This window comes from Aethalodelphis obliquidens, unplaced genomic scaffold (genome assembly GCF_003676395.1).
Source record: "Aethalodelphis obliquidens isolate GAN/ISIS:26980383/991018 unplaced genomic scaffold, ASM367639v1 scaffold12, whole genome shotgun sequence".
NCBI classification, from domain to species: Eukaryota; Metazoa; Chordata; class Mammalia; order Artiodactyla; family Delphinidae; genus Aethalodelphis; species Aethalodelphis obliquidens.
In genome coordinates this window covers 22845442-22869346 of record NW_020837956.1, presented here as the reverse complement: position 1 = coordinate 22869346, position 23905 = coordinate 22845442, and the positions used below count along the sequence as shown (strand labels likewise).

General features: G+C 44.7%; 1 protein-coding gene across 2 annotated transcripts in view; it reads left to right on the top strand.

The window, feature by feature from the left end:
• Nucleotides 1-23905, top strand: part of MAPRE3 (microtubule associated protein RP/EB family member 3) — a 48458-nt gene that overhangs the window by 1381 nt on the left and 23172 nt on the right. The window lies entirely within an intron of this gene.

Sequence of the window (23905 nt, the reverse complement as noted above, 5' to 3'; positions counted from 1 at the left end):
CCCCCCCCGCCCCCCCCCCCATTATATACATGGATATAATGGGAGGTTTGGAAACAGGCCTGATACCCGTAGCAAATGCTTACTGTTTGTATATTGAAGGGTTGTGATCTCTGATACCTGTAAATTCCAAGTGGTAACCAACTGGGCAAGAGTGAGTTTTAACATAACATGTGCAGAGCGGAGAAGAAGGAGGAGAACTGAGGTTTCTCTCTGGTGTAGGGCTGAGGCTTGCACCCCCTGTTTCCTGCAGCTGTGTCTCTGTGGGGACTGTCACCTGATAGGGGTTCTAGCATATTTGAACAATTCCCTGGGTTATGTTTGCTACCCATCCACCTGCCCATCGTGCATTCCCTGATCTTGGAATAGAGCAGGATCCCAAACTGTTTTCTTTTTTCGGAAGAAAAGGAGCTGAAGTTAGAGTTGGTGCGCACAGCCAGAAGCTGTCTCTTAATAAACGTGCCTCAACTCGAGGGCTCCTAACTACTGTGTGTACCTCATTGCCAACTTCCTTTGATTCTTTTTTTTTTTTTTTTTTTGCTTGCAGATCTCAGTGTACTGTTAGAAAATGTGTGTAAATATCACCCAGTTAAACTGTAGAAGAGGCTTTGGGTTTTTTTACTTTAGGGTGCAAAAGGCATAGATGGTTCAGTTCCAAAAATCATGGTGAAGAACCCACAAATTTGGAGTTTCTGGCTTGCAAACGGTGAGAAATAACGATTTTGCGCCTTGACTTTGCTCAATCATGGCCTATTGGCAGCCTCCTCAGAGCCACTCCCCGCCCCCATGCCCATCAGATTAGTTTACAGTAGCAAAGACGGCTGTCGCCCTAGTTTTAAACATAGAGATGAAGTTCAGGAAAACTACTGCCCCCATGCAGCAGTGCAGTTTCTTCTGTTTCGAATGCCAGTCTGGGGTTTGGTGGGATGCACCTGCCTGCGGGGCGATGGGAACTGTGGGGCCTGAGAGTTACATTCCTTCTGTGTGGTCCTCTCTGTGTTGCATAGCTCACCGAAATACCCGAGCAGGGCAGGAGCAGACAGCTGTGCTGGAGAGCTGCTCCTCCTGAGTTGAGTGTATTTTGGGAATCAGCGATATTACTGGGGTGGAGGGTTGTGAATTAAGAAGCAAGAAAATGTGTCAAGGCTAGATAGATCAGGAGGGTGTGAGTAAAATGTCCCCTTTACAGTTTACTGTGGGATAGGACATTTCCAGAGCACCACAGTGGTTTTTATATAGGTTAATTTGCCTTTAAAATCCATACCTGTGTTTTATGAGATAATGATGGAATGCCTTTTAAACTGCTGCTGTTGGGAAACAGGACTAATACCTGTGTCTCATACGTTGCCTATCCAGTTGTTACTGAGTGTAATTGTTAAGATCAGGGAGAGGGACATGATTTGAACCAAATTAGACCTAAATCTATGTGATCTATGTTGTAGTCTTGTAGCACTATATTTCCTTGATTCTAAGACACACCAGCAATTTACCAGCAGCTTTTAGGTAAACTCATTTAACACTACCAGATCAAAATATACATGTTGAGTCTACGGTGCCTCCTAATTTCAGGAACATTAAAACAGCCAGGAAGCGGCAAGATTTGAAGGAGGGATTTGCGTGTCTTAGAACTAAGAATGATATTTATAATATTCCTGGGGATGTGATGATCCTGAGAGTGCATGCATTGTGAGGACGGATTTCCTTAAGTCCTTTCCCTAAGCCAGCCTACTCTGTGGGGTCGTGTATGTAAGATGATTGACTGCAGTTAGGCATGGCAGTTGGCTGTTGAAGAGAGGAAAGTTCCTATGTGGGAATCCATCCCAAGGCCTTCATATGGTACCCTCCAGAAGCGGAGCCAACTAGCTGGCAGCAAACATCGTATGAGCTGTACCTGAATTTAGCCAAGTAACATCTTTCAGAAGCTGAGCAGAAAATGTAATTTTTCTGAACCAAAATGCATCTGATTTGTTCACAGACATATTTGTAAAGATCCTAAGGCACATGTCCTCCCCCCCGTAGGATGTTAGAAGTGGAGAGGACTTCAGATGGCTCAGTGTTCTCATTTCCAGATTTCAGTATGAGACACCAAGAGTTAGTGACTTGCCTGAGGTCACCCAACTAATGTATAAAGTATGTGAAAACATTTTGTCAGCTGTGCACACCATGCAAATTAATGTTGGTAGTTATTAGTGGCTGAGTCAGGATTAGAACCCAGATTGCCAGTCTAGGGCTATTCTACAATACCATGTTACCTCATCCCTCATATTTAATATTCTAGAGGGTTTTAATAAAAAATAATTTAGTAGTCTGTAATTAGCCCTGTAGACAAGGGCTTGTTTTTTGTCTGATTGCAAAGCCAGGTGAAATTGAGTGTCACACTGTCTAATTAAATATTTATTCTTGCCATCTCAAAAATATTTTTTCCCCACGCAGTGCATTTCAACTTCAAGGAAGTTTTTCCTTTCTTAAATTTGCATCATCTAACGTAAAGCAAACGCGAAGGTGGGTGTTTGAAGTCTTCGCAACTTATCTGTGAGGCTACTGCTGTATTCCAGGAAGCAAGGTGGAGAGGGCTGAAAGGGGGCCGAGAGGAGGAGCAAACTGGATTATCTTCCAGCTCCCAGAATGTAACCTTCTGTGGTTCCTGGAAGCCATAGAGACTTCTAACCCCTATCCTTGAGAAAGGGAGGTGATCTGGCCTCTGGAAGCAGACAAACCTGCGTTCAAATCCCAGTCCCACCACTTCCTGACCATGTGGCCTTGGGTGAGTTATGGAACGTGAGTGCCAGTTTTCTCATCTGCAAGCCTGAAATGCTACCCATCTGTTTTTTTTGTTGTTTTTTTTTGCGGTATGTGGGCCTCTCACTGTTGTGGCCCCTCCCGTTGCGGAGCACAGGCTCCGGACGCGCAGGCTCAGCAGCCATGGCTCACGGGCCTAGCTGCTCCGCGGCATGTGGGATCTTCCCAGACCGGGGCACGAACCCGTGTCCCCTGCATCGGCAGGCGGACTCTCAACCACTGCGCCACCAGGGAAACCCTACCCATCTGTTTTACAGGATTAAATGAAAGGAAGTGTGTAGAGTACCTGCTTAATAAGAGATAGCAACCATTAATTTATATTACTAAAGTATAAAATAAAAAATAATGCTTTCCAAATTTTATCATGACCTAAGTCCATCTTGGCCCCCCAATTCAGCAACCCCCATCTCCCAGCAGGCCTCTCGGTGTGTTTGACATGCACAGAGGGATTTATCCTGTGAAGACCTGGCACTTGCAGCGTTATTTCAACTGCCAAAATAGGAGTATATGAACTGCCCCTTTGTCTCCATGTATTCAGCTGACCTGGTTATCTGAAAGGCTGGCAGGGCGGGAGCAGTTGACTGGGAGAGCAGAGACTTTGTGCGTTTGTGTATGTCATGGTGGCGGTTAGTCCTCCGCTGGGGAGGCCAGTCTGGGGAGTGATCTTAATTTGAAATGGAAAAGCTGCTGAGCTCTCCCTCGTGAGTCAAGCTCGCAATGGCCTTCATTCAGTTCCTCTACTATTAGAGGTGTAGCTTTAATTGGTGACTGCTCAGATCAGCTCTGCATCTGGGAGATCTGGAGGGCCCAGGAGAGGAGCTATCTGCCTTAGGAGGGAAACCTCCTTGCTAGTGAGGAGAGGTAAAGGGAGGGCATTTGGGGTGGCAACGGTTCCAGATGGAGTCAAGGCGGAGACTGCCACGTAATTAGGGAGCCCGGGCAAGCCATTCAGGTGGGACACAAATGAATTTAAGTTCCTAAAAATTTCATTTGGAAAGAAAATACTCATAAATAGGCATCTTAAGACTGAAAATTTAAACACAATAGTTTTAACCTCTGGGAAGTGGAATTTGAGTGTGGAGGAGTGAAAAGGACACTCAAAGGAGAACTCCTTTTTTTCATATATAATTCTATCTGTGAATTGTTGTAAGAAGCATGTGTGTGCTTTTGTAATTTAATGAAGACCAATAGAGTTGGTAGTGGTTGTTTTTCAGTAAGTACATTTTGGTGAGCAAGAAGCAGTTGCCTTTACTTGGAGCCGTCAATGCTTGGGGCAGATGGGGTTAGACTGCTTCCTTCAAACAGGCCAAGCCAGTTTGCACCAAACCAGGCTCGTAGGTAAGGACAGGACCGTCCAAAGTGGCTGCTTCCTGGCAGCCCAGGATACTTCACTGACCTCCTACCTCACCACCTCTTCCTAGTCTCTTCATTCCCTTCTTGAGAATTGTCCCTTCCTTCTCTTGAACAGTTGAAGTAATCATTGTTATTCTAATAAGCTATTTTAATTTTCAACTATTGATGAAAATGGCATCTGACCAGATGACCTTTATGAAAAATCTGTGCCCCTTACTTAGCATGAAGAGGGCTTGAAGTATAATGGCACCCAGCTGAAATGCTGACCTACTCTGTTATGGTAGCCGCATTTTAGATCAGATCGGGCTGATAGAGCACAACTTTCCCACAGTGATTTATTAACTGCTTCCCCTAGGAATCACTGATAAACTGACAAAATTATTAAGTATGATTGAGCTTTAATTTTCTCCTAAGTTGGTCCGTTGTGTTTCCTAGCCAGGTGTCCTGTTTATTATAGAAAGATGACACACCTATCATTGGACACGTGCTTTGACTTGCTTAACCAAGCGTTAGGATGGGTTATGATGAGTAATCCACATTCCATCACGCAGTGTTCCCTTTGGCCAAGAGTACAGATTTGGGCGACAGTTGGCCAAGGTTGGTGAGGCTTCCTGTGGCCAAGGATGGTTTTTCCTCTGTGTAGAGTTGACTGGCTAATACTGGCCTAAGTCCAATATCTTGTTCTCACTAGCATCGTGCCCTACCAACTTTCCTAAACGGGTATAACGTTACATCCGTGTTTTGAGCTCTGGACACATTATTTGCCTGAAGTAAATAAAGATTTGGCCTATCTAAATGTTGTGACTCCACGTAAAATGATTTTTTTCCTGAAACTATTTCTTGTATATAGGGGATACATACCAGTTGTGTGATATATTTAAAATAACTGAGCAAGAAGCATGGCTTCAAATTTGCCCAAGTAGTTTTGACAGTGTGTATCAAAAACGTTAAAAGGAGCATATGTTTAGATCAGAGATTGCTGTTCCAGGAGTATTGCGAAAATCAGAGATGTATATAAAAATACCTATACAGTGATTTTTATTAATGCAACATTATTAATTATAATCATTATTAATAACAGCAAATAGTTAAAACAACCAAAAGGATCAATAATTAGGCATTGGTCAGTTCACCTAGATGAAATACTGCACAGGCATCAAAAATCTTGTAGACTATTTTTTGATATCAGAAACTTTTGATATAATCAATGAAAAAAAGGATGCAAAATTGTGTGGCAAGAATGATACCAACTTTATTTTAAAATATATGGAAAGGTACTAGAAGGGCATATGCCAAAACCATAAGTGATTATCTTTTTTTTTTTTTTTTTTTTTGCGGTACGCGGGCCTCTCACTGCCATGGCCCCTCCCGCCGCGGAGCACAGGCTCCGGACGCGCAGGCTCAGCGGCCATGGCTCACGGGCCCAGCCGCTCCGGAGCATGTGGGATCTTCCCGGACCGGGGCATGAACTCGTGTCCCCTGCATCAGCAGGCGGACTCTCAACCACTGCGCCACCAGGGAAGCCCCCATAAGTGATTATCTTTAAGTAACGAGATTACTTTTCTTTCTGAGTGCTTTTCAGTGTGTTCCAAACTTTTCTGCATTAAACAGCTATAACTTTCATTACAAAATTTTTAAACCAGTGATGTATAGTTTCCATGTAGTAGAGCAATTGCTAAGAAAATCTCAAGGTATTTAATTTTTTATTATTTTGTTTCACTATGGTCATGATTCAAGGTAAACACTTCTCAAAGGTGTTCCTTTAGATAGTACTTCATTTCTTCTTTGAGAGAGAGCGTGCCCGGAGTGTTACTGTGTGGGTGTGTGACTTAAAACCATAGTCTAGAAACTCTCAATTCCAACCGTCCAAATGAAGTAGTCTCTCTTGACTCAAATGAGATGTAAAAAAAATTATGAAAAGAAAGTGTCTTACAATATAGTCTTCTTTGCCTCTTAACTTTTGCTGTTTAAATTTATCAGATTTCAGTAAAACCCCGTGTACCACAGGGCTCCATTTGGGTGGACTTTTTCTCCCCATGTCTTTGCAGATTCTCTGGTGTCCTGGTTCCCGCATGTCTCAGGGGCCTTATTTGAGGCTTTCTCCCTTGTTTTGGCGGTTGTGCACCTATCTGAACTATCTGTTTTGAAAGACTCCACCCAGGCCTGCAGCAGCCTCCTTCCTCCCTTTGCCCTGGCCATATTCTGTTCCGCCCTCAGCTCAGAGGCCCTTTTTCTTCCAGGCGTGGGTGGAGAAGGTTGGGTAGCCACCTGGCAGCAGAAGCCCACTGCGGGGATGGGCTGGGCGGGTCCCTGGAGCTGCTGACTGTGATGGGAGGGGCTGGCCCGGCCGCTGCTGTCCTCTCGTTCATTTTCCCATCCACGCACACACTGTGCATCATCTCTGTGGCCTGTCCAGTGGGCTGATACCTGCCCTCTACCTGTGGTGGTGTCGGCCCACCTCTGAGCGCCGGGACGTAGAGCTGAGGAACCATGTGGTTTATCACGCAGCTCGGCCTGTGCTGCCGTGTAAATGTTTTCTAAGCAGGGTCTGCCTCTTCTTCCAAGTGGTTCTGACTCCCCAGACACCTGTCCCAGACAGGGTGGAGGCCTACCCTGCCACCTGGGATTATTAGTGAACATGTCTTTGGGTGTGGCTCGCTGGGGACACTCCACCACCTGGAAAGAGCGACTGTGGGAGAAGCATTCATCTTCTCTTGAGGGTGTTGTCCAGGTCACCTGGTAATTTAAATGGTGTTTCCTGCCTGGTAAGAAATGAAATCTCAGCTGCTCTGAGTCAGCAGAATCATAGTTGAACTGCTGTGTGTTGTGCCATGTGAAAGGGGCAGGCCTTGGACCACTGGATGAAATTAAATATCCCTTCCCATATGGGGAGTGTCTCACTGAAGGCTTATCTCCGGTGGTGTAACATGCACTGTGTAGCTAGACTTTTCTGCAGCACCAGACTCTTGGCAGACAGCCGTCAGCCCCCACTCCCGTCCCTGCAGATTATTGCCACTTATCAGGGTCTCTGATTCAGTCTGTGATCTGTCCTGATTTTAGATGGGTAGAGTTCACCGCTGAAAGCTCCCAGTTTGGGCATCCTATTAACACCTTTAAGTGACAGGACCACTGCTAAGTACAGAGATGTGTTATGCTGGCCCTAAAATAGCAAGGTACAGTGTTTTGAGAGTTGATAACATTTGTATTCCCCAGATAGTATAGTTTCCAGGTTTATAGGTTATTCATATAAATTTGCATATTGTCTTCTTAAGGCCTTATTCTAAGTATACTCTCAATAAGATCTCTCCAAGTCCTTTCTGTTTTGTATTCTGAGTCATTATGGGGTATAAAAGAAATGAGATTCAACCTCTGTCCATGAGAAACTTCAGTCTGGTTTGGAAGCTAAGGTGGATGTGTGGAATGATTAGCGTGCATGACGACACTGGGCGTTGATAATACATCTGTGCTCCTTTGTGGTATAAGCCATGGTCTCTGCCTTTAAGGAACTCAGCTAACATTCTGGCAGGAGAATTGGACACAAAATTATATAAATCGCTATCACACAATGGGGTGGGAACGCCAGCAGTGATGGGAAAGGGTGCTTTGGTAACCCAGGCAGAAGAGTGACCCTGAGCGTGTAAGAGCTGGGGAAGCCTTCAGAGAGGGAAGCATATCGGAGCTGGGTATTCAGGGTAGCACAGGATCCCACCCACCAGAGGACAGGTGAGTAGGAGAGTTCAAGCAAAGAAATGAAAAGAACAGCATATTGTGAGTCACTAGCACTACAGAGTCTAAATTCAAAAAGGGCTCTGAGAGGAAAATAATCATTGTGAACTGGAGTAATCAGAAAAGACTTCACAAAGGAAGCAGACCCTGAGCTTGTCCTGAAGATGAGAAGGCTTTGAGTAGACAGGACACCAGAGAGGGCTTTCCACGAGGCAAGGTGCCACGTCTTGGAAGGAGTGACTGGCCAAGGACCATAAGTAGGTCACCTTTACCAGACTGAGGCTGTGAGAGTTTGCACAACATTGGGAACATTAGTCAGAAATTAGGAAGTTGAAGAGACAGTTTGGAGATAAGTTTTGGTTTAGGCATGGAGAACTAAAGATGACAATTGGAGACATCCAAGTGGAGTGATCACAAAAGCCCAGAAGCTGAGGATGAGGTTGGATGGAGCTATGGGTGTGAGAGTCAACAACACAGGAGCGATGGCTTCCCTGAAAGGGGGTTTCTCCAGGGGTCTTGGGTACAGAGCACAAAGACCAGAGCCCCAAGTAGTAAGCTTTGAGAATTGTCCATAATTAGGAAAAAAGTGAAGCAATGTGGGGAAGTAGGAGGTTTCAGAGCAAGGGAAGAGGGCTTCAGTGCTGCTGGTTTAACTAGACTCAAGGATTCATCCAGAAGAAAATCATGGCAAGGGTGTCACTCCAGTGAAACGCTGGAGATGGAAGCCAGATTGGGTACCGTTAAGCAGGGAACTGGGTACAGAGCAAGTAGAGGCAATAGATAGTCACCAGAGAACGGCAACAGGGAAGGGGAGAAAAGTAGTAACCAGAAGAAGCAGCGGGATCAAACTTTTTTTGTTACAATTCTGTTCCTTATCATCAAACATATATAAAATTTTAGTAAGCATGTAGTTTTTGTCTATGTAGTTTTTGTGTATTGAAGTGTGCTTCATCTACAGATTTCTCTATGTCAGCACAATCCATAGATTTGTCACTGCAAACATCCCCTTCCCTCTGTGGTATTCCATTACAGTGATACCAAAATGTGCTTAACCATCAATCTATTATTGGGCAATTAGGGTATTTCCGATATTTTGCAAGCGTAAGTATCTCTGCTCTGAACATCACTGTACAAATTCCTTTTTTTTCCTTTTTGGGTTATTTCTTCAGAGGTATATCCTATAAAGCAGAGTTACTGAGGCCATTGGTACAAACAATGTTAGGTTTTTTTAAATTGAGATATAATTGACATATAACATTATATTGGTTTCAGGTGTGCAAATAACGATTCAATATTTGTATACACTGCAAAAAGATCACCGTGATAAGTCTAGTTAACCTACATCACCATACATAGTTACAGTTATTTTTGTTATGATCTTGTACGATCTGCTCTCTTAGCGACTTTCAAATACATGATACGGTATCATTAACTACAGTCACCATGCTATACATTATATTCCCCAGGACTTATTTATTTTATAACCGGAAGTTTGTGCCTTTTGACCACGTTCACCCAGTTCCCTCACCCCCACCCCGACCTCTGGCAACCACCGATCGTTCTCTGTGTCTATGAGTTCAGTGTTTTTAGATTTCACATATAAGCGAGATAATAGAGTATTTGTCTTTCTCTGTCCAATTTACTTCCTTTAGCATAATGCCCTCAAGGTCAATCCGTGTTGTAGATGGCAGGATTCCCTTCTTTTCTTTGGATGAATAATATTCCGTTCTGTATATATACCACAGTTTCTTTATCCATTCATCCACTGATGGACACTTAGATTGTTTCCATATTGTTGTTGTTTTAATGGCCTTATTACACATTGTTCTCCATGGTGATCCAACCAACTTACAATCAGAGTAAGAGTTTAGTATTGACTTGGAATAATTTCTGAAAATAAGGAGACATGAGCATGTGTGATGGTGGAAAGGAAAAGGAGTTATTTGAGGAAAATAATCCACATACAAGAGAGAAAGCGAGCAAATAGGAATGATCTTGAGAACACCAGGGAAGGGATAACTTTGCAGGAGAGGGAAGGACTCCCTTCCTCTGAGACTGATAGGAGGAGAGTGTATAGCTCTTTGTACCCCTGACTTGCAGGGTGAAGTCCAGGGGAGATAACTTGAGTTCCTACTAATAAAAGACCTTTTCCTTAGTGAGACAGAGCCAAGGCTGCTTGCTGAGGTCGGGGGCGAGGTCCTGAAGGTCTGAATTAACCACTGTGAGAAATGAGCCTGGGCGTTTGAGAGGTGAATGAAAGTCTTGTTGTGCAAGGGTGAGGGCTGAGTTGGGCCCATGAATTCCTAAGGGCTAAGTCTCTGAAGTCCTCTAGCCTGGAGAAGCAGCAGTAGGTGGGGCAGCACGAGGATGGGGGGTGCTTAGCATGCTCGGGGCAAGGTTTCTGGGGAGGCAGAGTTTGAGATGGCAGTGAAGCAGCCGGCCCTAAGGTCAGAGGTGGAAGGAAGCACTGCAAATCTAAGACAGGCACTGGTTGTCAGCAGAATGAGGGGGAAAGTAATTACAGGCTCCAGTGAGAACAGAAAGGGGGGTTGGAAGGTGAGTGATGAGCCGTGAGGAGGTTTCTGACAGAGGAAGATTTTAATTTTAAGAGGCTGTTTTTGCTTTTAATTATTCACCTTTGTAGAATGTTTGGGGGTGTTTTTGTTGTTGTTTGTTGTTGTTGTTGTTTCTTCCCTTAACATATGGGCACGTATTACTAGCAACATTTTTGTAGCTAAAATCTCTGGTGTAGCGCTGTGCTTCCAGGGTGTGGCAGGATTACCTCTGGGGTTGATGGAGGAGAAACGAAGGTGGAGGAGCTTCACAGAGTCCGGCTTGATAAGGGGCTTGCACCATGAGGTGTCTTTGGTTTCAGCCATTGCTCCTGTGGTCACAGCTTGTCGCTGCGGAGTGGCACCCAACCACCAGCCCTTATCCACCCACATGATTTTAGTGTTTAAAGCCTGAGCAGGCTGACCTTCCCTAGGCTCGGCAGTCATATTTTCGATGCACTGTTGTGTGGGCCTGGCTGCTTCCGACTCTGCCCGGGAGCCCTACCGAGCCATTCCTCTCTGGCCTCTGTCCGTGAAGGTTCTTCCTCCAGGCAGATACAGCCCCTTGCCAGGGACGCAGTTTTGTGAGTGGACTGTGGGTTCCGTTTCAGCCTCACTCATCCCCTCCCTGGGTGCTTTGTGCAGTGTACAAACTGTACAACTGTATATAGCAGCTCTGTTTCTCTCTTGCCTGTTTTGAAACTTGGCCTGAGGCCCTTGCCTCCTGTGACCGGTCTCCTTCTCATGTCCTCCTAGGTCATCCACTTTGACCCTGACTCTGACTGACACCCTTGGTTGTGGCCTCTATTCCACTTGCCATATTCACATTACCATCATACCGCACAACTAAAGCCCTTTACACAGCTGACCATGCATAGCAGTCACAGGGGCCAAGCAGGGAACTGAGCAAGGTGGAAACACATGGAAAGGGAGTGCCAACACCAACACAGGGACGTGGAAAAGCCAGGGCCAGCGCCCTGCCTCCTTTCCAGGGCCTTCAGCTGAGTCTAAACCTTGCCTGGACATTTTGTAAATGGTGTTTCATTAAAGCCAGGACTAAGCAGGAGTGCGGCTCCCAGGCAGTCCCTACCAGGAAGGAACAAACAGCTGGCCAGTGCAGGCCTCAAGCCAGGTGGGGTAGGCGCTAAGGTGCATTGTTTTGCATGGAGAATTAAACGGGCCCTTTGTAAACATAGCCCCCTGCCGTTGCTCCTTTCTCTTGCCTCCTAGTCAGCCTAGGTCTGAATAATTAGCCCTTGGCCCATCAGTAGCAAAATGAAGAGGAAGACTACAGCTAATAGGCTGCAGTACGCTTAAGAACCTTGAACTCGGAGTTAGGAGACTTGGGCTTAGAGTTACACGACCTTGAACAAGGCACATCTCTTCCTTGATCCCCACTTTCCTTTTCTATTAAATGAGGGGTCTTTGCATATGCTGTTCCCTCTGTCTGGAGCATTCTTTCCTGGCCTTTTTGGGCCGAGTCTCCGTAACCTCACTGTGTCTTGTCCTAAATGTCCTTCCCTAGGGGAAAGTGTTCTGTAACCTCCATCCTCACTCCACTCTAGGTTGGGGACCCCATGACAGGGTTTTTCAAATGGTAGATGACAACCACTAATTGGTTGTGAGACCAATTTATTGGGTTGTAACCAGCATTTTCTAAATGAAAAGACCAGTGGTTAGGACTCCGTGCTTCCACTGCAGGGGGCACAGGTTCAATCCCTGGGCGGGGATCCCACAAGCAACGCGGTACAGCCAAAAAAAAAAAAAAAAAACAAATGAAAAGACCAGAAAATATCAGAGGGCATCACTCATAGTAAGAGTAAGAATTGTTTAATGGAACTTTTGTTTTATTATCTATGTCTGGGTGTGCGTGTTTGTGTATGTATTGGATTGAATATAAAATGTATCTTTCACTAAGAGGCAGAAAGCCATTGCTTTCAAAACACCCTAGTCGTATATGTTTACTATACAGCACTTAATGAGATTATAATTACATAGTTATTTGTATGATTTTATTACTACTTACCTATTTCACTAGGTAACAGGCTTCATGAATCAAGGATCAAGACTGATGACTCATCCATATGAGACCTAGAAATTGTGGCGGCTCAACAGATAATTGCTGAACGAGTGGATTTCTGAGGGGTACTTTGTTGCTGGCAGTCCTTAGTTCTGTGAGGCAGTTCCTAGGAGTGACTAGATAGTGGTTGCAATAATAAACCAAGAGCCCTCGCGTTCGTCCCTACGGGACAAAAGTAACAGAAGGAGCGGCTCTTGGACCTCTCGGTCTCCACGTTAGCAAGGAGTGGCACCGGAAACCGGGAAGGCCAAACCAGCTCCCCTGAGAGGGAGAAGGGAAGAAGAGGACAGATACCACCACCCTATTCAGCAAGGCCTCACTTGGGCAGAGGTACCTTTCCAGTAACAGAGAGACAGGACGTTCAGAGACCAAACCCTCCACGTAATCTGTGCTCACATAAAGACAAAGGCGACTTGCCTAGTGTAAGCTCTCCCAAGGGCCCATTTCCCACTCTCCTGGGTATGGGCAACCAGCCCATGACCCAGGAGTCCCCTGGGTTCCCAGGATAGACTCCAGAGCTCCTCTCCCTCCTGTAGCGCCCTCACCCCGCCCCCCAGCTTCCAGAGAACTTATCTGCTTCTTGAGGCGTCTTTCCGAACCTAGCCAGCCTCACAACAGGTAGAATCAGTACCCCGCGCCTTCCCAGACGTGACGAGCCTCTGACTGTAGCCCAGAGGACTCCCCATGGCCTGGAAGGCTCCATTAGCAAGACCCAGCCAGCCACTGCCTTGGCCCAGAGCTGTTCTGGGATGTGCTAAAGATCGTAACTCGAGAGGACTTTGTTTCCGAGGCCCTGAGGCCCTGTCGGGAGGACGTAAGGATGTCCGATTTGCTGCTTCATCTTCAGAGTTCATCATCTGAGCTCAGATAGTGCTGGCAGCATCTAGCTGTTCTGTGGAAATCATGTTCCTTCCTGCCTGGAGCAGATGACCTCTTTGGGAGGGACGAGGGGATAATAACTAGATGTTTTAGAGCTCCTAGAACTGTTTGGTCTTCTGGCATCGACAGCCTCTTCTAAAAGTCTCTCCCGAGAGGCTGCCAATTGGCTTCCTTAGGAAGCTTTCTCAGGCACCTGAGCCGCCCTTGGTGGTTGAGGGCAGGAGGCGAGCTAAGAGAAAGGACCGAGAAGCCTTTACTGCAGCAGCCGCCTCTCACCTCTGGTCCTTTTCCCCCTGTTGGAGATGTAGGGTTTGGAAAAGGATTCTTCAGAGAGCTGCCAAGTCCTGTCATTCCTCTGAACAACACCCTTGAGAATTTTTGTATCACTTGTCTCATTCTCACCCTAATAATCCGTGCGTCCTAATTTGTATCCATACATTAGCTTTCCTATGAATTAAAAAAAAAATTATTCTCAAAAATCACTATCACCTAGCCCATATTTCAGAAAAATTTCTTAGAGCGATGTGCGTTTAACTAATGCCTTTAGTGTATAGTAGTCATCAAAAAAGTCTTTTTTGGATAACAAATGTAAGTCAAAATTGCCTTTACAATATTTTAAAATTAAAACATTACAGAGATGCTTAATGTAGAAAGTAGAAGTCTTCCATAACCTTGTCCCCCAAGGAGAAATCAGTGCCACAATTTTGTTGAATATTCCAGCTTTTTTTCTGCGTATATACTCTAACGTATTTATTATTTCTTTCTAAAAACATGAGATCCTACTATTTTTCATTTATAGAAAAAATGGAAAAGATAGAAAAAAGTAAACAAGGAAATTAAAGCCATTGTAATTCCACCACTCAAACAATAGTGGCATCAAGGGGTGGCCATGGTGGGCTTTAGTACTGCCCCTTGCAGAGCCACCCAGGTGAACCTGTAGTCCAAATACAAATGTGTGTGGTTCTGCAAACACAGTTTCAAGACTCTCTTCTGTCTCCCTCTTCCCACCAGATTACCAGCCCCAAGCCCCTCCATTCACAAAACCTGTTGCCACCACTGTTGTTTGCTAGTGAATGCATTGCTACATTTTCTTCCAGTTTTTAATTACGTTAAGATCCTGTCCACTTACAATGTCTCCAGTAGTCATGTTCAAGAACCAGTGCAAGATACACGTGGAAAGCACTTTCCATTGTCCCAGGTAACATCATATTTGGTTTTGTCCCCAGTAGCACTATTTCCAAGACACTGAAATAACGTCAGGGAACTTTGTTTTGAATTCATCCCTGGAAGATGCTTTCGCTGTGCTAGTGAAGAAGCTGAAACATAGGGCCAGTGACTTGTTTAAGCAGAATAAAACTCTGCCTCAGCTAGACTTACCTACAGATGTCTAAATGTGTCAGGATTGCTAGCTGAATAGCCTACATTCACTGAAACACTGAAGGAGTAGAAGGGACATTCCCAGGTTCTGAATTCTTCCTTCCCCAGCCTAGTTATCAGCTGCTTAGTACCATTTAGATAGATGTGCTTCAGCCCTGAGGGAGGTTAGGATATGTGCTGTTGAAACTCTTTTCTTCCCTTTGGGGAAGGATGTTGGCTCTTCCTCAGAGTCAGTCCGAATCCCACCTGGGCCATCCTCCCAGCTCAGGAGATGTTTCACGGTATTCTAGTTCTAGGTTCTCTTCTGTACATCTCATTTCTCCATGTTCTGACAGTGTGGATCTGAGTAGGTGAAGCCATCCTCGTAGAGGTAACATGGCAGAGGTAGGCTCCACCACCTCAGGTCTGGCCTAGGCCAGTGCCAAGGTCACAGAACAACCAGCATAACCCAGAGCCATCTCCACAGAGTAGGACAACAAAGAGGGACTCCTCAGCTTAGAGAATCCAAGTGAGAGGAGATATGATCAGTCTGTGTATTAGTTTCCTATTGCTGCTATAACAGATTACCATGAACGTAGTTGCTTAGAACAATGTAAATCTATTATCTTACGGTTCTGGGGGTCTGAAATAGGTATAGTGGGCCAAACATTGTCTCCCCAAGTCCTAATCCTCAAAACCTGTGAATATTACCTTATACGACAAAAGGTGTGATTAAGAATCTTGAAAGGGGGTGCTTACCCTGGATTATCTGGGTGGGCCCTAGATTCAGTCATAGGTGTCCTTATAAGTGAGAGATGGAGGGAGTTTTGAGAGAGAAGAGGAGGAGACAGTGTGACCACAGAGGCAGAGACTGGAGTGATGTGGTCACAAGCCAAGGAATGCCTGGAGCCACCAGAAACTAGAAAAGGCAAAGAACAGATTCCCCCTAGAGCCTGCAAAGGGAGTGCAGCCCAGCTGACACCTTGATTTTGGACTTCTGACCTCCAGAACAGTGAGGGAATAAATTTCTGTTCATTTAAGCTATCCAGTGTGTGGCAATTTGCTACAGCAGCCCTAGGAAACCAATGCAGTGGGTTAAAAATCAAGGTGTTGGCAAGGCTGTGTTCCTTCTGGAGGCTCTAGGAGAAGATCTTTCCTCGCCTTTTCCAGCTTCTAGAGGCTGCCTGCATTCCTTGGCTTGTGGCCCTGCATCACTCCGACCTTGGCTGCCATCATCACATCTTCTCTCTTACCCCTCCCTTCCCCCTTATAAGGACCCCTGTGATTATGTTAGGGCCACCTGGATAATCCAGACTAATCTTCCCATCACAAAATCCTTAACTTAATTAATCTGCAAAGCCTCTTTTGCCACTTAAGGTACCATATTCACATGTTCCAGGGATTAGGACAATGACATTTTGTGGGGGCCTACCACAGATTGCAGATCCTAAAGGGTGTGGGTAAGAATGATGGATCTGGGCTTCCCTGGTGGCGCAGTGGTTGAGAGTCCGCCTGCCAATGCAGGGGACACGGGTTCGTGCCCCAGTCCGGGAGGATCCCACATGCCGTGGAGCGGCTGGGCCCGTGAGCCGTGGCCGCTGAGCCTGTGCGTCCGGAGCCTGTGCTCCGCAATGGGAGAGGCCACAGCAGTGAGAGGCCCGCGTACCGCAAAAAAAAAAAAAAAGAAAAAAGAACGATGGATCTGTTTACCACATCCCTGAGTGTTCAAATTAGATGCTACTCCCTGAAGTGAGAAAGGCAGTATCAAAGGAAACACGTCTTTTGCAGAGGTAGTAAACATGGAATGCATTACACTCACAGGTTCTTCTAGGCAGAAAATGGTAATAAATAAATAAATAAATTTTTTAAAGAGATGGGGTATGAACGTGAGCTAGGCAAGGTGAAGTTCTCCCTTTAAGCTTTCGAGGTGACGACATGTGGCGGGGGTGTCTCCTCCAGCCTTCACCTTTGGTGCTTATCAAGCAGCCTAGCTGAATGGGTCTGTAAGGGCATTTCATGCAGCCATCAGTCATAGAACTGTTGCCCTGTTGGAGATGAGCCAAAGGATGAGTCACAAGAAGTATACATGGTACTGGGGTTAGAGGTAATGGGGCAAGTTCATTGTAATGGCTTGGGGAGTTCAGCGTACAGGGCATGTGGGAGATGTTATGGCTCCATCGTAGAAGATGGAAGTGGTTCATGGGGGTGTTGGTCAGACGAGAGAGTGAGAAGCTGAAGATGCACCGTTTGAAACATATTTCCACCTATTTCCACTCTATTTCCAGTAGAGGGGTCAGTACTCAAGAGAGAGCAACCCAGTGATAGTTGCTCTTGAAGGCAGGTGGAATTACTCGAGGCAGTCTGAACACACATCAAGACCATCAGAAGCAGAGTCCCCATTCTGCTCCTACCTGTCTCTCTGATTCTGGGAAATAATTATTTCTTCCTCAGAAGTGAATAAAACTTCCTACTTGGAGAGGATGATAAGTCATTAATTATTCATGCTTATTTTCATATTTACAGATGAAAGGCATGCTGACTTCAAAGAAGTAGAGTTAGGACAGGAGGAAGAGAATTAATTCTCCACATTAAAATTATCTACGAGAAAACACTCAAGGCCTATTTTGAAAAGGTTTTTCATGATTGAATATAAAGCTGGAGAGTGTTAAAAGGAGATTTGACAACCAATAAAGGGATCAGAGAATAGTCCGTTAGGGCAGAAGTGTTTGTGTTCCTAACCACTCAAACTCATTTCTAGGACGAGCCATTAGACCAAGGTGTCCTACATGCTTGTGAAACACGATGAGAAGCTATGGTGAGTGCTTTGGAACCTCGCCAGATAATTAATGGCTTAATTCTGCTTCAGCTCCTCTCTTCATAACACAAAGGTCTGAGACTCCAATTAATGAATTTCACTTTAAAAAGAAGCAGCTTATTGGATACATGCTCTAGTTTAGAGCATGAAGCTCAAGGTAGGGGACAAAAAAGAACCCATCATCCTAGGGCCACCTCTCTATAGACCACACTACTCTCCTCTCCTAGGCAGACGGACCGGCTGGAGGCCAGGTTCTAACTGCCAGTGCCACTGTTACGTGGTGTGTCTCTTGGCTCACTGGTCTAAGCAGCACATCAGGAAACACCCACTAAGCTCTGGAGGCCCTGGGCAGCTCCTACTTGGTTGTTACCAGGGGAGAAATGGCTTGTCTCTGCTGTGAGCTGGATACTGTGCAGGATGCTTTCCACATACTGCCTCGATTAATGAGAAGAGTGATCCAAAGTCTGTAATTCGGGGAAGGGACAATAATATCATGAACAGGATGAGAGGCAGGTTTGAATTCTGTTCTCAACTTCCGTGTTCACTCACTGTGGTAGGAAGTTGAGTTCCCCAGTGCCTCTATTTATCCTTCTATAAAATGAGGTTATTACCTGTTCCCATCGCCCAACCATGATGTCAACATTGGGAATACTTTGAACTTCTCAGATGAAAGATGATATAAAACTACAAAGTGAAAAGTTGATGTGGGAGAGGATGCTAGAAGACTGAGAATGAAACGGCCAAGTGAGAGTAAAATGTAAGGACGCCAGGATTTTCTCCTGTGCCACCATGGGGGCTTTCTGGGCCTTCATTTGCCTTGTCTTATGGAGGACGGTGTGAATCCACACTGTCATAGAAGGGGAGACAGACTAGTGTATTGGTAAGAGCAAAGACTTGGGTTCACCAACCTGCTGAGTCTCAAGGTAGGAGACAGCACAGCTAGTTTTAAGAAACTCCCAAGGTGCTTCTGATGCACAGCAAAGTTCGAGGAACAGCGTGTTCCAGACTGCTGATGGTCCCTCAAAGACGCTGTGTGTTTCCACACCTCGCATGTGCGCTCGGGCTGTCCCCACTCCCTTCCTTCCTCACAAGCATCGGCTTTTCTTACTATGATGAACTCCAGTTCTTCTCCCAAGGCCAGATCACATATCACCTTTTGCCCAAAACTTTCCCTAACCTTTTCAGAGAAATTAATTATTCTTGGGTACAAAAGACTATGCAACCATCAGAGAATGAGGTGAACCTCTGTACACTGCATGGAAAAGTAACCATGATATTTTTAAAGGGAAAAAAGGTCATAGAATGTTTATAGTTTCTTTAAACAATGGAACAAATGTGTGTATACATAGTTTGAGTATGTATATTAAAAGATCTGAAGAATACACGTACCTGATACCAGGACATTTTTTTATTTTATACACATCTATAGTATTTGAATTTCAATACCACTTTTTTACTTTTTCAAATTCAATAACAATTAAAGTGATTACCAAGAGAGTAATTGCTCAAATAATTACCAGGGAAGAATGGATTGGTTTTGTAGCCCTTGTATGTGTCATCATTCTGTGTGTCTCTCTCCGTGGGTCAGCTGTGAGCTCCTTGATGGCAGGGATGGCATCCTGTTCATCTGCCTGTCACCGGTGCCCGACACTGTCCCTGACACATGGTGGATACACAATGTGTACTTACTGAATTTAGAAGATCTAAAACAGAGTCCAGGGAGGCTTGGTTGATCAGCCCCAGGACCATACATATGAAAATTGATTTCCCGTCCTTCACCACCACCAACAACCCTCACACATCCTTCCTTTATGCCAACTTCCTATGAAAAACTGGATGTGTATAATTGTTTAGCCTCATGATTTGGGGAAATCAGAAACTGTTATTCCTTCTGTAAGTAAGGGAGAAGAATAAATGAGATATGTTCCTATTTATTATATTTACATCTAAAAACGACAGCAATGCTTTTTTTCCAAAAAAGGTTTTCAAGTCATATTTTATGGGAAGCAGGACACTCATTCTCACTGAGTCATGTTCTCAGATTTTTTTTTAATACTAACCTATTCTAGAAGTTGTGGATGGATTGTTTGAGGGGAAGAGAAAACAGATCTCTCAACAAACATTAAGCACGTACTTTGCACCATGCTTTAGAATTAAAAACACTAATGTAAGTCACCGCCCTTGCCCTGAATTCCTGTTGTGGTTTTAAAACACTCTGCTGTAATCACTTAGTGCGTATGGGTGTGACTCCCTGCCCAGTGAAATGGCAGGTTGAGGACCAGCTGCCGAGCCCTCTACCCGCTTCTCAGCCTTACCCACACTGACGCTTGCTAGATTTAGGACATACGGCAGTTCTGGTCCTTTGTCCTACTAGTGTAGGCCCAGCTTGGTCCTGGCCACTGGTTGGGTCTGAAAGTTCATGCTCAGCAGGAAAGCCAGAACTATAATGGACACCTTAAGAGCCACGTTCTCCTGCGTAGAGGGTGGGCTCTTCTCACAAGACAGAAGCTTACTGAGAATATTGACTTTAAGGAATGCTTCCAGATACCTCAGGATTTGGCTAGAGCCCTAATCTTTGTAGGTGGGAGCTGTCCAACATTTCAGCATACTTTTGCATCGGCCCTCTTTGAAAGAGGTGTATTGACGATCGATCTGTCTGTTTTCACTGTTTTGTTTTGTGCCATATTCTAAGGGAAATGACACAGCTCAGGATCTAGCCTCTCAGGTCTTCAGATCTGATACTTTAATGATCAGCTCTACTTAAGGTCACTAAGCCCTGAGAAAACCGACTTATATTTATTTGCTCAGGCACATTTGTACCAGAAAGTACATTTAATACAACAAGGGATGTACTTCTTCCCTATACGGGGCCTTGAAAATCAGAAAAGCAATCAGAGCTTGCTCTGTGAGCATAAAATCAGAGCAAATAGAGTTGCAAGATGTTAATAAATGATATATCATCACACTCTGGTCAAGCTTAATTAATTCTCCCCTCTCCACTAGAAGAGGCACTGTCCTAGTGACTAGAATGCCAGTGTCAACTAAACAGAGTGCCACTCCTTGGATAATGTTAAAATTGCACTAACATAGTTTTACTTTCCAGGCACTTTTTTTTCTAGGTCCCACGATAACCACCCCTCCGTTTATTATTAGCTTTACAACCAGATTCTACATAATGACATGTGACAGTTTTTCTAAGTTTGTAGCTTATTTTGCATGGATAAAGGTGCTGCCTTGTGACCTCTAGGGAGAAGTACTTGTCTTGTTTACAGTATCTCCAAGTCACACTCTTCCTCATGACAGGTAATCCTGTCTCTACCATGTAGATACTTGTTAGCAGGGATCAGCAGACATTTTCTGTAAGGGCCAATATTTTACACTTTGCCACCTGCACAGTCTCAGTCAAGACTATTCAGTTCTGCTGTTGCAACATGAAAGCAGCCACGGACAATACGTAAATGAGTGAGTGAGTGTGGTTGTCTTCTGATAAAACTTTGTTTACAAAAAAGGGAGCTCTATGCATAAAACTGATAACTAATAAGAACCTGCTGTATAAAAAAATAAAATAAAATTCAAGTACTAAAAAAAGGGAGCTCTAGCTCATAATTGCTGACCCCTACTTATTAGTCATAATCACCGAGGGGGCTCGTTTTTGTCCTTTCCTGACTTTACTTCAGTCCTCTTTTATCATAAATATTAATATGATGCTTAGTCTTCAAAAGAGGTTTTTTACTCTCCCCTAAGAGGACCAGGAATCCTTAGAGAAATGGCTTTTTCCAAGATGGAGGCAGGAGAGGTGCAAGTTGAGCCTGGAGCATCTTTTTACACCAGAAAGTAAGGAACTTCTCCAAGAATGTTGGGGATGTGTCATAAAAGACATAGGAACCAGCTGAAAGGGGCTCCCAATAGCCAATACTGGGACAGTTTGAGCATCCAAATAAATGATAGTAATGTATTATAGCCCATTGAATAAAATAATCTGTGAGTTTATACTGATCTAAAGAGATAAATGAAAAATAAATGGAGGGGAATGATGGTGTTAATGATGGTGTTAGGAGAAAAACGTGGTTCTCAAACAGGTTGGAGGTCAAATAAGAATCACTTGGCGAGCTTTTCCACATACCTGAGCCTCTTTCTAGAGAGGGGTGTGTGTGTGTGTGTGTGTGTGTGCGTGTGTGTGCGTGCGTGTGTGTGTGTGCGTGTGTTGGAAAATCTCTCTCTGGGAGACACTGCTGAGCCTTCCCTGTTTGGAGACCACCAATGTTGGGGCCATAGAGGACAATGGGAAGACAGCAGATGGGAGTATTGTATCTTGAGTCTGCTTGGCCCATTCATGCCTGTCCATCGTGTCTATTCCTTCTGTTATCCTTATCAGAGTGTTTGGTCTTCTTGGAAGCTGGTGGGTCCAAAAAGTGGAGCTCTTGCCTCTGGGGTCCTTGAGCAGCCATGAGAAATAGATGAGACATTAGGAGACTGAGGTTTCCTTAACTAGCAGAGACCACCACCTATAATGTTTCCTTTTTAAGCTCTTCACCCGAGGAACAGAAAATACCTGGAAAAAAAATATCTAGTGAAGAATTAGCTCTTACTTTCCAGTGAATTTTCAGGAGGGAAAAGACAAGCCCACTAGCAGGCAAATTAAAGTTGTGAAGTGAGCATTTAAAACATTTTTATTCTACTGTGAACAATAGATATGTGGGACCAAAATGTATAGTACATGATATGCGATCCCTGACTTCAAGGCACATATGTTTGGGAAAATATTGGGGAAAAATTAAATGACAATATAAAGGATAGATTGGTACCTTAAATGTTGTGTGGCAGGCCACACATATACTTAATCACCAAATGAATTACGTAAACTCATAAAATTCATTAAATATAGAGGGATAAGGAATTGCCAAAGGCTAGAGTGGTCAGAGAAGACAGAGTAATACAATCAGCATCTATTGGAAGGGGCCTTAAGAGGTCACCTAAAAATAAAAGCTCACCTAGTCCAGCCTTCACTCTGGTTCTTGACCTTGCTAGACGTCCCCAAAGGGTGTCATCCAGCTTCAAAACTTGCCATGATGGGACCTTACCCCTTTCTGGGGTAGCCATGCTGCCTTTAGCTCCGCTGGAAAAATTTTTCTTCAGTTGGTCAAAATCAGTCTTTTTGTACCTCCAGCACTTTGGTCACAATTACATCCCTTGTGGCCACAGAGAAGTCTAATTCTCAGTCTTCCCCGGGTAGCTCTTCAAGTCATTACAGATAGTTTTTGGATCAGCCTGAGTTTTTCTTCCATCTCTAAACTAAACCCCCAGTTTCTCCATCAGATCCTCACATGACCTGGATTTGAGTATATTCACTGCATCCACTATCATGGTCACTCTCTTTCAAACATACCCCTGCTCGTGAATGTTATTCTAAAAGTTTGCTTCCCAGAACTGAATTCAGTATTCCAGGTGTGGTCTGACAAGCCCAGAGGGGAGCAATACTTTTTTCATCCTAGAAGAAGGACCTTATAATTAGATATCTGGCTTCAAACCAGTTCTGTTCCTACCAGCTATGTTACATCAGGCAAGTTACTTAAGCTCTCTGAGTCTCAGTTTAGATCTACTAATATCTGAGAACATACCATGTGCTGGGCACCATACTAGGGATGCAGAGACTTAATCCCAGTCCTCAAGAAGTTCATGGTGAAGTGGAAGAAAAAGATATGATAAGTACTGTCTATGTTAGAAGTACACCTACACGTATTACAGAAACACCTAGAAGGCCAACCTAACTCAGCCCAGTGGAAGGGGGTGAGAATCAGGGAATTGACACTCGAGATGAATCTGGAGGTTAGGCTGGCATTTTCCAGGTGAAAATCAGTGGCAAGGAAGGGAAGGCATTTCCAACAGAAGAAAAGTATGAGCAAAAAGCGCCAAAGTCTGACTCAGCCTGGTATGGTGTCTTAGAGCTGGAACGTAGAGTGGGAAGGGGACATGATGGTGCGAAGGGAGGCTGGAGAGGCAGACAGGTGCCCGTCGTGAGAAACGTGATGGAGGGCAAGGGAAGACATTGGATCTGGGGTTGCTTTAATGGTAGTCTGCAAAGTAGTGGGTATGAAGCCCAGAAAATGGAGCTGATGATACCCTTAGCCCAGTCATACTCCCCATGTTGTGAGGAGTAAGTGAGGTAAATAAAATGCACAGCAGGGTCAGGGCCATGACGGGCTCAGTCAGTGGCGTCCTCTTCCCCAGCCTCTGCCACTGTCGCCTTTTGTCAGCCCCATCACAGTGGCAACTCACACAGAGCTCTCATCAGTTCAAACCCCGTAAGTGTTTGCAGATCCTTAGGTCCCCTGCCACATTGCTTCCTGC